The sequence below is a fragment of the Brachypodium distachyon genome, chromosome 1, assembly GCF_000005505.3.
Source record: "Brachypodium distachyon strain Bd21 chromosome 1, Brachypodium_distachyon_v3.0, whole genome shotgun sequence".
In the NCBI taxonomy this organism is placed as follows: Eukaryota; Viridiplantae; Streptophyta; class Magnoliopsida; order Poales; family Poaceae; genus Brachypodium; species Brachypodium distachyon.
In genome coordinates this window covers 15,245,491-15,258,723 of record NC_016131.3, presented here as the reverse complement: position 1 = coordinate 15,258,723, position 13,233 = coordinate 15,245,491, and the positions used below count along the sequence as shown (strand labels likewise).

Genomic DNA, 13,233 nt, shown 5'->3' with positions numbered 1-13,233 from the left:
ATATCTTTATAGATGATGATGCATTTGGTGCTCTTTTGAATAAAGTTGTACGGTGGACACAATTCTGAGAGGTCAATTATTCTACTTCTCACATCATATCACCCGCCAATCAGGTAACATATATATGATCATAAAGAACTCGACAATAGGTTCTCCAATGGCATGTCCAATGGTTTCGCTGGTACTGTTTGTCCAATTGCCAACCGGCTCGTGAACCTTCTGGCCGGTTTCTTTATCAGATCCCAGATACATTATGCAGCGGCTTTGAATAAGGTCACCACAGACCAAAATGAAAACCATGCCAAATAATGCCGCTAAGCAAGCGATTGCAATCCCCCATCGGTAGCCTATGGCCTCTAACATGAAAATGATAAACGACATGACGAACAGAGTCGAGCAAAGCCTTGCAAAACAGTGGAGGCCAAGGTCACTAGTTGAAGCCATGAGGCTAATCCCAGAAGAGGTTAGTAGAGATGGTACCAATATCATCAGGATGCTGACGATCATCTGCTCTCCATGGTCCATCATTTTCATCTCGGCTGAAAACACTTGATACATCGTTACAATTGCTGACATCCCTGCGGAGATATGGGTTGCCTCTTGTTGAGAATTAGTAATGCATACTTGAGAATATTCTAAAAAAACTTTGAATAATTGGGGGAGTGTTCAAAATTAGAGAAGTGTCTAGAATACTTTGGATTATTGGAGGATTAAGATATTACAAGGATCCTTATAGCGAATATGAGAACATTGAAATATTCTAAAAGGTTTGAGAGGTTGCATGAAAAGGGATATTATTTAACATGGAAGACACTAGAACAACTCTTCATGGTAAAATTAGAATCTAGAACAAAGATAATTGTGTAGAGTATTCTAGAATAAACATATTTATATGTGTAGTGTATGGATGGTTGCCTGTTGGCAATAATCCAACAGTCTTGTATAAGCAGTATAAATAGGAATGACCCCCACCCCATGAGGTGTACCAATACAACCATCACACCAAGAAATGAGCTAACATGATTGAGTAGTACGGTTATATACTAGTAGGATAGACGGTACCAATGTTGTGATAATGAATAAAGAGTTAATTAGCAAACCCGATTGTGTTTGTCATTGTTCATTATAGGCAAATTTCCCGAGCATGTTAAAGGAAGCACCACTAATGAATAAACGTGTAGCTTTGGTTTGTAACCTCAGAAAATAAAGATTTGACCCTCGAAACAAAAGTGTTATCATCTTCCATCAAGTATGAGTCGAACTAAAAACACCCCCTCTAGAGGTGTAGAGTTTGCCCGCGACTCTGCTGGGTTGTCTCTGGAGAGCAGGTTGTTTTGACCAATGATGGTCAACTTCTGATTGTAAAGCTTTGAGAATATTCAACATTAATTTCAGATAACCTTTGGTAAGATTTCTCAGGTCTAAGTCAAACGGTATGAGCTGTATCTGCTGGCAAGTCATAAGACAAAATCATTAGTACACATCTCAACTAAAAAAAATAGAATAGGCAAGAAACCTCAACTTGCCACTGCAAAACCATATGGCAGAGACACCACGGTGTGCCATGCGCCCCACTATCTACCGCTCGTTTTAATCGAACGGCCAGCAGCGATTCAAGCCCAAAACGAGCGCACGCATGGGGAAAAGAGGAAAACGGAGACTGCCTTTGAAGCGACTGCCCCCGTACACGGGTTCGATTTCTGTGCTTTAGTGCTAGTCCCTGGATCGAACTCACTAGCACACAGTTTCAAGATGTAATATCATAGAACACAGGTCTCAATAGTACAACGCATCATCCAGAATTTTAAAGTACTTACAAACTCGCATAACCCCATGGGTTAGCTGAAAATAAACAACTGTTTAGCAGCGGAAAACGGAAGATAAAAGGGCTACATCAACACCACGGTGAGAGCGTGTTGGAATATAGGCCCGTAACCCAAACAAGCAGAACGTACTCTTGCTCTTCATCGAAACTTCCTGCATCATTAAACGATGGTTCAATACATTGAATGTATTGGCAAGATCACTAGGTGTTATAACAGAACCTACCAAGTATATGCATAACGTGGCAAAGTGGGGTTCAAGGCTATTTGCATAAAAGCTTAGTTGTTTAATCCTATCTTTAAATCAAATAAATTTTATCACTATTGGACATGGGGTAGACACACCCATGCTCCTATTAAACTAAGGACATTGAGTAGACACATCAATGCTCCTAACCCAAGTTCAAACCATTCATTTTATTTGGAAATTAGCATGAGTGAGACTTTCCTTACAGCTCCACATCTAGTTGCTCAAAATTGTCCATTACCGGGGACACGGCTAAGTACTTAGTTTTGACGCTCTCGAGAGTTTGTACACATTCCCCACAAGAAACCGACGGGTTAATCCCTTGCTGTCCTCAGGGTAGAGTAGCAACGGCGTCGATAACGAGATTTTCAGAGGTAATTCCCTAAACCACGAGAGAATCACGCTCCCCCTACGCACGCTACCTCAATACAATTCCTCGGGTCTAGGTTCATACAACTTACTCTTGTCTCGCCAGAGCCCATATAGCATTGTGGTTGAACTGGAAGCTGCTAAATAGGAAACTAGTCCAGTCTCGGTTACCCCAGGTGGCATTCCACAGTTGCAACGTAGGCTCTCCCCGAATCCATGGGAGAGACGTCCATGGACGATCCCTTCCCAAATCCACGGGAAGTCGACTCAGAGGGACCCATAGAAATGGACCTGACGCCGCTAATCCTCAAAATCCTCAAAGCAGCCCACCCAGGATGGTTCATTGAATTAATTGTTTTGCCTTACTCTAATAAAACATTTCATATCTTCGTAGGCATAACAATATCATAATGTAGTAATTTCCCCCACGATACTACCATAGCCTAGCATTCAACTACAATCGATGGCAATTTGGTAGCAAGGTAATGGCAAGGGTAAGCTATACTACCTAGGATTTATAGCTAGCATAGAGGTACGAGTAATATTCCTAATGCATCTAATAAAACAACTAGTGCATAGTAAAAATATTTGGAAAATGATCAAAGTGAACTTGTCTTGTCCAAGGTTGTGGTAGTTCTCGCACTCTTCGCAACAACAAGGTTCACAATCTACACAATCTAACATAAAAGAAAGCACACACACACAATAAACATGCCATTCAATACAAAAACGTGCTATGATGCATATGCCATGATGATGCACACTTAGGTTACTTCTAAATGTAAGTTGTTTAGTTTTTGTTTTGAAAAGCTTCATAAAATATTTGGACATATTATACAATAACAAAGAGGTAATTACCATGCATGAAACAAGGATGGGATTTAATTAAAAGCTTATTTGATTTTTGTAATGCATGGAGCAAGATTAAAATTTGTGTGGCAAAAATATTTACAAAATAATTTCCCCTCTAGTCCCAATGGACAGAGAGCATACTCAAATAATTTTTCAGCAAGCTAACATGCTCAAAACTAGTTTGAAATAATTCATTTGAATAATAAACCATAATTAAGCATTCTGTAATTTGCTTCTGGTAAAGTTGTTCAAAGTTAAAATTAAACTATGCCAAAAGATTCTACACTTTGTGAGGATTCCAGAAAGGTGCGGATCATAATTTTTGGCCAAACGGTTTAAAAGTTATGATAGTTTGAATAATCAGGGGCTTTTTTGCAAAGTTTCCTTTTAATTTTCGGCCTGGGGAAATGTTTTATTTAAAAGGGACACGTGGCGCGTTCTTACAGGACGATACCGGTTCGATTAAGAGAAAGAACGTGGGCCATTGGATTTAACTTAAAAGGATCGGATGGCCTAGATCTCTCCGTACCCCTTCATTTAAGTGATTCTATCTAAGCCCTAGGATGGAGATCGGACGGACGGGACGCGATTTGGCTCACCTCCGACTAGAGTTCCCTTCTCCGGCGAGCTCGGCGGTGGCGGCCCGGGCGTTCCGGCGGTCCTCGGCTTCGGGGAAGAAGGGGAAACGGTGCGGCTTGGCTCGAGGAAGGTTTTGGCGGCGACGGTCTCCCTCAGCGTGGACAGAGGTGAGCACTTGGTGCTCGGGAAGGGCGGCGGCGGCTTCGCGCTCCAGCGAGCTTCAGGCGAGATGGCGAACTCGAGCTCCGGTGCTCCAAAATAAAAAGTACCCACGTCAAAAGCTGCGCAAGAGGAAGAGGAGAAGGAATAGGGGGTGTCGACGGCTACCTCCTCGGGGTTCGGCGGCGGCAAGCGAAAAACGGCGGCGATGGTGGCGGTGCGGTGACGTGGAAATCCGGCAGCCTGTCGGCGAGTTCGAGCAAGAGAGGAGGGGGAAAAAGAAGAGGGGCTCAGGGCTTTAAAATGATGCACTCGGTTTCGTGGATGGGATCGTGTGCGCGGAGGAATCGGAGTGGAAACGTGGGCGAGGTGGACTCGGCCTGCGCGGGTTCTTCGGTTGAGAAGTTGGAGGAAGGGGATGGAGCTGACGGGCGGGGCCCGCATGGCAGTGACAGCGGCAGCTCGTGCGTGAGGAGATGGGCTGCGCGCTCGGTAAGTGGGCCGGCCCGGTTCGGGTCGGTCCGTTACCCTTTTATTATTATTATTTTTTCTATTTTCTGTTTTGGATTCAATCTTTTGATTCAAAGTTCCAAATCAAGTCAAATAAAATGCAATAAAAATTGTAAAATCATATTTTCATATGATTCAACTGTTGGGACAAGAATTCCCTCAAGATAAAATATTTAAATATATTTTTGTCTATAAACTAGCATTTAGGGCTTTTTAGCTATTAAAATATTTTAGTGTTTTCAAATTCAAATCAAACACCAAAATATGGGGTAGCCTTATAAATGCATTAAACCCCTTTTTATGCCAAAACCCTCATGGGTCAAAATGCAATTAACCAAAAGCAAGAAAAGAGCCAGATTCAAATAAAAGCACTTTTGTTAAAGGGGTTTCTGGGTTAAACTTTAGGGTTTTGAATGTGATTAAATGCAAGGGTGGCATGATGCTTATGAAATGCAATGCATATGAAGGGTTTTGAAAATTTGGGATGTTACAGCCTCACAGAAGAACGGGAGGGAAACAGCATATACTGCTTCGTCGGCCGCCGCTGCCGCGTGAAAGGGCACTAGCCGCTGCCTCCGCAGGAAAGAGCATCGACGAGCCCCTCTGCTCCATGTTACGTCTCGTGTCTTGAGTTGGACCTGGTGTATGCGTCAGTGTCCCTACCTGTAAGAGCTATGGCTCGTTTTAAGACCTGTAGGCTGCTGGGTGGATACTATGCCTGATGAATGAAATCTGAATTCCCCACCTATCTCTCTGAACTCTCATCCCCTTCGTCTGATTCTCACCGGTTACTATCGCAAGTTTGTTCATCGCTATGGGATATTGGCAAAACCGTTGACAGCACTGTTAAAGAAGAAAGGATTCAATTGGACAGCCGAGGCGCAAACTGCTTTTGAGCTCTTAAAAACTGCTATGGTTCAGACCCCTGTTCTCGCCCTATCGGATTTTGCTCTTCCTTTTCAGATCGAAACCGACGCTTGTGATACTGGTGTGGGGGCGGTACTGATGCAACAAGGGCACCCCGTGGCCTATCTGAGCAAAGCACTTGGGGTGAAAAACAACAAGCTCTCGATTTACGAGAAGGAGTTCTTGGCTGTGATGTTGGCAATTGACAAGTGGCGACTGTATTTACAGCAAGGACCCATTGAGATTGTGACTGATCATCGCAGCCTATGCTCTTCGGGAGATCACCAGTTGACAACCGAGTTACAAAAGAAGGCCATGTCTAAATTAATGGGCTTGCAATTTACGTTTCGGTACAAGCGACGCATCGACAACTCGGCTGCAGATGCGTTATCCAGGGTCGGTCATTTGCTGGAGACACAAGCACTCTCTGTTTGTCGCCCAACATGGGTGCAAGAGGTACTGAATTCATATGAGACGGACATCACAGCACAGTCCTTACTCACTCAGTTGGCGATTGCTTCTCCAGATGCTGCTGGGTTTTCCTTGGAGCATGGCTTGATTAAATACAAAGGGCGGATGTGGATTGGGGATAATGCTGCCTTAAAGAGTAAAGACCAATTTAAACAGTGCCTTGCATGATAGCATTGTTGGAGGACACGCTGTTGGAGGACACTCTGGGATCCACGCCACTTATCAGCGGGTCAAGAAGCTATACTTTTGTTCGGGACTTAAAACTGGTGTGGAGGATTTCGTCAAGCAATGTGCGATTTGTCAGCATTCTAAGCATGAACACTCGAAGCCGGCGGGCCTCCTCCAACCTCTACCCGTTCCCCGTGGTGCTTGGTTGGACGTCACGATGGATTTCATATAAGGATTGCCGGTCTCTGAAGGTTTTGATGTGATTTTGGTGGTTCTCGATAGTCTAACAAGTACAGCCACTTCATTCCCCTACGCCATCCCTTTACAGTAGTTCATGTCGCCCAGTCATTTCTCGACAATGTGGTAAAATTGCATGGTGTTCCTTCAAGCATTGTCTCTGACCGTGATCGAGTTTTCACAAGCAACTTTTGGCGGGAGTTATTTTCTAATGTGGGCTCGAAGCTGCACTACAGTACCGCGTACCACCCGCAGACAGACGGTCAGACGGAACGAGTTAACCAATGCTTGGAATAGTATTTGCGTTGTGCTATTCATGATAGTCCCAAGCGAAGGCGTCGCTGGCTGCCTATGGCAGAATCTTGGTACAACTCCACATTTCACTCTTCGATCAAGTGCTCACCCTTCAAAGCCTTGTATGGAGTTGAGCCAAATTAGGGTGCAATGCCCAGTTTGACTCTGTCCGATGATTCCCCTGCTGTTGATCTTGCAACAGAGTTACAAGCTCGCACTGACTTGCTCCGCCGGCAGTTGCTCCAAGCCCAGAATCGCATGAAGTTGAAGGCTGACAAAATCGCTCTGAACACACCTTTTCTGTTGGAGATTCAGTGCTCCTCAAGCTCTAGCCATATACACAATCTTCAGTAGTGAGTCGTCCCTGTCCCAAGCTCGCCTTCAAGTATTTTGGGCCCTTCCAGGTGCTGGACAAGGTTGGTGCCATGGCCTATCGTTTACAGCTGTCTGCGGGTGCGGCGATTCACCTAGTGTTTCACGTATCTCAATTGAAACCTTTTACTGCCAACTATTCTCATGTATTCTCCCACCTGCCCTCCTCTGCAGACTTGGCACAAGGTGCTCCTCTGCCATAGGAAATTCTTCATCATCGCATGGTCAAGAAGGGCATTGCGGCCGTTCCTCAGATCTTGGTTAAGTGGTCCACTCTACCAGATGATTGCGCTACCTGGGAGGATTATTATGTGATGCAAACTCGTTTTCCTCAAGCGCTAATCTGGGAGGTAGCTTCTTCTCCAGGAGGGGCAAGTGGCACGCCTCGCGCCTTGAGTTCGGCGTGCACCGATAATCAAGTCCAAGGACTTGATGCTGATGAATTCCACGGTCAGTGAAAGGGCTTCTCTGTGCTTGTAAACCTGGTGTATGCGCAAGTGTCCCTACCTGTAAGAGCTATGGCTCGTTTCAAGACCTGTAGGCTGATGGGTGCTTGGGTGGATACTATGTGTGATGAATGAAATCTGAATTCCCCACCTATCTTGCTGAACTCTCATCCCCTTCGTCTGATTCTCACCTCAATTTCCCCTTAATCTATGCGATCCCCTTTCTCTCTAGGTCCGGGGTCGCTAGTTGTCACACTCCATCCAGCGATGATTCAATGAGAACGTTGAGATTGATGTGGAAACGCGGTGCCAGGCACTGATTGCGGCGGTGCGGCGTCTCATGGAGAAGGAAGCAGACCTGGGTGCGGGCACAACCGGGAGCCAGGCATGGTGCGGCCTCGCGCGGAGCAACTAGAGGAAAAAATACAAGGTGGAGGAGGACACGGGCATGCCGGCACGGATGCCGGCGGGGCGACGTCTTTTTTTTTTGCGTGGATGCCGGCGGGGCGACGTCGGCGACCTCCCGCACGCTCGACCTCTTCGGCTCGCCGACTGTCATGCCATCGCCGACCACATCGCTCGGGAAGAAGACTAAGAAGAGTGGAGCGAAGCGGAGGGCCCGTCAGAGTGAAGCGGAGGGTTATGTCGATGTCGACGGTGGATACAAGAGGGCAAGGCATGCCGTGCCCTGGCTCTGGCAGGGCACCGGATCCCGGTCCGTCCCTCCGCTACCCCGTACGCCGCACCTCCCTCCGCCGTCCCTCCACCGCCCCGGCCGCCGCTCGCCGTCTGCAGAGCTCTTCCTCCACCGCAGTTTCACTTTCGTTACTCGCGAAGCACAAGGAGGAGGAGGAGGAGGAGGAGGAGCGAAAGAAAATCACCTTGCTGCCAGACGACTCCCCGATCTCTCTCCGGCTTGACATCGGTCCGGCGAGGCGGCGGGCGAGGAGCAGCGGGGGAGGAGCCACGGGCGAGGAGAGAAGAAGAACACGTGAGGTGGAAGACACGAGTCGAGACGGACCGACTAGGGAGAAAGAGAACCCGTCTGTCTCTAGATGCAGCCCAATTTACCCGTCAATTTGGACTTTGGACAGATTGGGCTGCATCCAACAGTTGGGCCGGGCAAATCAGTCCCATGTTTCGCCCGCTACACTCGGCCCACAAAAGCTACTGAAAGGAAAACAAACCCGTTGAGATCCAAGAGGAGAAGTTTTTCGGTCCATATGCAACGATCCTTGAGGGTACAGTTCTCGGTGACCACTTTTAGTCAGGAGCGACACGAAGCAAATGGGGAAACACATAGATTGACTCGACTAGCCACAACCTTTGCGGCTGGGCGATATGTTTGGATGGATTTCCCACCTGCAGATATATGTATCCCTGTAAATATTTCAACCTAAATAAATCTTGGGTCGTTCCTCTAAAAACAAGAAGGAAAACAAACCCGTTTTCTTTCATTTTCTTCTTATTTCTCTGGAAATTAGACGTTGCAACGGGTAATAACGGCTCCTCTTTTCAATCGAAAGAGGGTGCCGGTTTTCGCTGGACATAACGTACGGCTTTCTTTGTACTGGTACCAATTATATAAATGGGTGGTGTGTGGATGGATCGACGATAGAGCAAAGCTGAGGACAACTTCTTCAGTTCTTCTATTGTTGATCGAGCGCATACTCGATCGAACTCCTGTAGACCGACAGTTTTAACTAGCGCCTTAGCCCTTAGGTGTAGCTTCGATTAGCAGGGCACTTTCTACATGGGCAAATACACAAAGAACCCCTGCTCTCGGAGCTTCTTCTTGGGTGCTGTCCTATCCAGGGGATGTAAGTGGCAGATAAACAAATACCACCCAATTTCCTTTTTTTAAGGGAAAGGTGTGGATTAATTGCAACACGAGTCATTACAGGATTCCACCGGGGGCAGCCTTATAGCAATTGGCGCAGCCCCGGGGAGCACACCAGAACACACACCTATCCTAGCAAAGGCAGCAATCGATACGGCCTTTGCACAAAAAGCTTCTCCAGTTTGGAGAGGGATTGAGCATGGAGTCGAGCTACTGAAACAAGGTGCTATTTGGAGAATCGGTAATGGCCAGAACATGCGAATTTGGCCCGGGGCAACCTCAAAGTCTCTGCCTGCCTCACTCGCTCTCGCCTCAGGCGGATGTCTGACCTAATCGACAACGACAACAAGTCTTGGAAGGAGAACATCATCCGCGAGATCTGCATTATTCCCCCAGACGCTGAAGAGATTCTGAATACCCCCATCTACCGCTCGGATACGGAAGATATCATTGCTTGGCACCCCGAAAAGTCCGGTAATTTCACTGTTGGCAGCGACTACTCCAAATCAGACCGAGAACCTGCAATCGGGTGATGACAATCCCAAAGAACCAACTTGGACGAGAAGTACCTCGGGCTGCCTGTCCCCGAAGGAAAATTGAAAAACGGCAATTTCAAAAGCTTACAAGAACGGGTCGAGAAGAGATGCTCTGACTGGACGGAGAAGAACCTGTCGGCTGGCGGCAAAGAAGTTGTGATCAAATCGGCTGTCCAAGCTCTACCAACATACGCCATGAACATCTTCAAATTCCCGGTAGGGGTGTGCGAAGATTTGGAGCAGATCACCCGTAGGTGGGGCGATGAGGATGGAGAACAAAAAACGCATGCACTGGCTTGCGTTGCTGTTACCCAAAAACCACGGAGGAATGGGATTTAAGGACCTGCGCCTATTCAACCAGGCTTTACTCGCTCGCCCGACAGGCTTGGCGCCTTGTCCACTTTCCCTGACAGCCTCTGCGCACGGGTCAAAACCACCCAATTTCCTTTTCCTTCTTCTTCAGAAGTGATCGTGTTTCTGTCTATTGTTGTAGACGTTCTCTGCTAGCGAACCGTGAACACCTGTATAGGAATGTTCTTGTGCGTGGCTTCTCTTCAAAAGAAAAATGAACACCTGTATTGCTTTTTCTGCATCCGCAGCGTAGGAGAACCGAGCTGAAAGGGATCCAAGGACTGTTTCTGCTGCCTACTGAACCCGGGCCTGGCCTGTCACTCCATGGAGAGCTGCCGTTCCACGTACGTGTCACGCGGGGGCGGCTTATTCCCGTCCTCGCCGGATGTTTCGGCGGCTGGACCAGCAGGGCGGACAGCTGTCGGCGGTGGCCAAGGACGGGAGCGGCCACTTGGCGACTGTGGCGGCGGCGGCACCCAACAACAGCGAGATCGAGGCAAGTACTACATGTCAAGGCCGGCCGAAGGTTATATAGTGTACTTTGAGAAGTACGCGGCCGGGGGCTGGCTGCTTCCGGTCAGGCTCGTGAGCTAGCATCGGCGCCCTTGTCCGTGTGCTACACTCGCTGACCAGCGATCACGACTGTCATCGCGCGTCCGGTACTTGTATGACACACGGGTCCCGGCCTCTACGTACTCCCTCCGTCCCTCTTTACCAAGCGTTCTATACTTCTATTTGAACAGCCCAGTCGATTTATAAGAGGCTTAGTATTGATCTTTTTGGCATCAAAGTATCCCGCTTTTGGGCGATGGCTTGGGTGGGCAAGCACGCATTGAGTAGTTTGGTCAAAAAAGTAACCTCGTGTGGCTACCTTCGTACCGGTGTCAAAACCAAAACGGCCGGTAAAATTGGACAGAGGGAGTAATTGCTAGTGCAGGCCGCGCGTGCAGAGAGCTCTGGGTGGAGAAATTGGACCGCCTCGTGGGCCCTAGCTGGCTCCTCACGCCCATTCCCAATACTTGTGTCAACCGGCTCCTCCTCAGTCCTCACCTCCTATTCTCAAAAAAAAGAAAACAGAGTACTCACCTCCTCGACTTGTTTAATCGTCACGCATAGCGTTCCAGAGCAGAACCAACAGCTCGCCAGCCAAACGAGAATGGCTTTTTGGTTGATGAAAAATGAAAATAATCTTTGCTTAATTTTGGCGTGGCAAGCTAGCCAATAACCTGCGGGTGAAACTTTATGCGCGACTCTAAAAATTACGGATAAAATGGAAGGGATATTTATGTGCAATTTTAAAACCTGAAAAAAATTGTCTACAATTTTAGAAATTGCACCTGAAAATTCGGCACACAAGAAAAATATAATAAACGTACAACTTATCCTGTACTGCTATTTCATATTAGGCACAGATATAAAAAAACTCATCGGGACCGGGCATCAACTTTCTTTCCACCGCCCCTCATACCCCCGCTCCCTTCGTCAGTTCAGCTCTTTGCGCAGACACTCGAACAAGATAACAGTCTCACTAGTACACATGCCCATGCGGGATGCGGCCATGCCCAAGTGTCACCACTACGCAAACACCGACTTTATTAACCTGCCTGCTGCCCTCCTGCTGCATGTCGATGCCCATGAACAGGAGCTCGTTGATCGACTTTACCACTCGCAAAGCAATTCATCGTCCACTTTGCAGCCCGGTTTGAACCAATGGACCGACCAATTCAACTTTGCCTTTTTCCTTCCAAGACCAGTGCATTGCAATGCAATGCTGTGCAGTGCTGCAGTTTTCTTTTTTACTTTTACTTTTACCTCGTGCCAAGTCAAAAGTTTCCTCGTAGCTTCCAAATTGGGGCCAGCATTGCGTACAGTATACTACCACACTGTGTGTATCTGTCTACCACAATCTCCTTTTATTCGAAACGGACACCACTGTTTCTTACTCTCCGTGTTACAGATGTTTGATCGAGACATCGATCCTCTAATTAGATAATAGACAGTACTCTTCTTCTGGTAAGAGTCATACTCTACTAAGTTATCATAAACACAATCTCCTCGGAATTTACGGTGCACCAGCTCGAGTCCGGCAACAAGAGAGATCGAGGCGCCAAGGCAAAGCTCTTGGGATCGATGAACCCCACACAGAAGAAATCACGACACTTGATATGGATTCTCCAGAGTTTAATCCGCTTTCAGAAAGAGCAAAAGATAAATAAAGGGAAGGGATCTTCAGAGCTGGAGACAGCGTTCCGTTATCTGGGGAGTTCAGTGCAGTGCAGGGCCTTTTGGAAGCAGCAGTTGGGCACGGAACCACCCATGCCGTGCGTTGTGGAGCCGATGACAGAATGTGGTAGTAGCTGCAGAGGGATTTATAAGACTTTGATTATGTAGATCCCTTCAGATTCTAGCTTAATTGGAGGAGAACTAAAATTTTAGATATATGGAGTAATGGACACAGGTACTGTTGCTATTCATGGTTTTTTATATATCGTAATCGCTGAGTGGAGAGAACATGCACGCAACACCTGTCATGCCAATACATGTACAAACACAGGAATTAAACAATTCTACATACATTATTAATTGGAATATGTATTTATATGTGGTCCACCAAGAGGAGAAAAAGAAACAGTATATCATCATGTAGGAGATCAGTATGAATGTTGTCCATAAAGAAGAAAAGAAACAGGACAGTTTTCTTTCAAGATATTGTTTGTTATGGCTCGCTAGTTCATTGGCGTATGGGGACAGCTTTCTTTTTTTTGAGCAAGAAGCTTTTCTCTCCTTTTTTTTAGTTTATGTTCAACACAATCCTCGTTCCCCAATCAGCGCTGCTCCTGCCTGCAACAGAAGAAGGTTCGGTGCCCATTGTTGCCGGCCACAATCGGCCAGCAACGCATAAGAAACTCAATAAATAATGGGGGCACATCTAACACCTGTCTCATCTTTTTCAGCTTCCTCTTCTGATTTTTAAAACGCCAGTGCAGCATCACAAGATCATTTTTTAAAAAGCAGAGACCAAAAAGCTCACCCCTGTACTGGCAACAGCATCAAGTCTTCTATGGCAACTGTA

The 13,233-nt window shown here is 46.9% G+C and overlaps 1 long non-coding RNA gene across 1 annotated transcript; it reads right to left on the bottom strand.

Annotated features, from left to right (window-relative positions):
* Positions 1-9,265: 9,265 nt before the first annotated feature.
* Positions 9,266-10,633, bottom strand: LOC112269882. The gene is made up of 2 exons (XR_002962111.1): positions 9,942-10,633; positions 9,266-9,852 (listed from the first exon to the last, which is right to left on the bottom strand). It is a non-coding gene; the product is annotated as an uncharacterized LOC112269882 (long non-coding RNA).
* Positions 10,634-13,233: the final 2,600 nt, after the last annotated feature.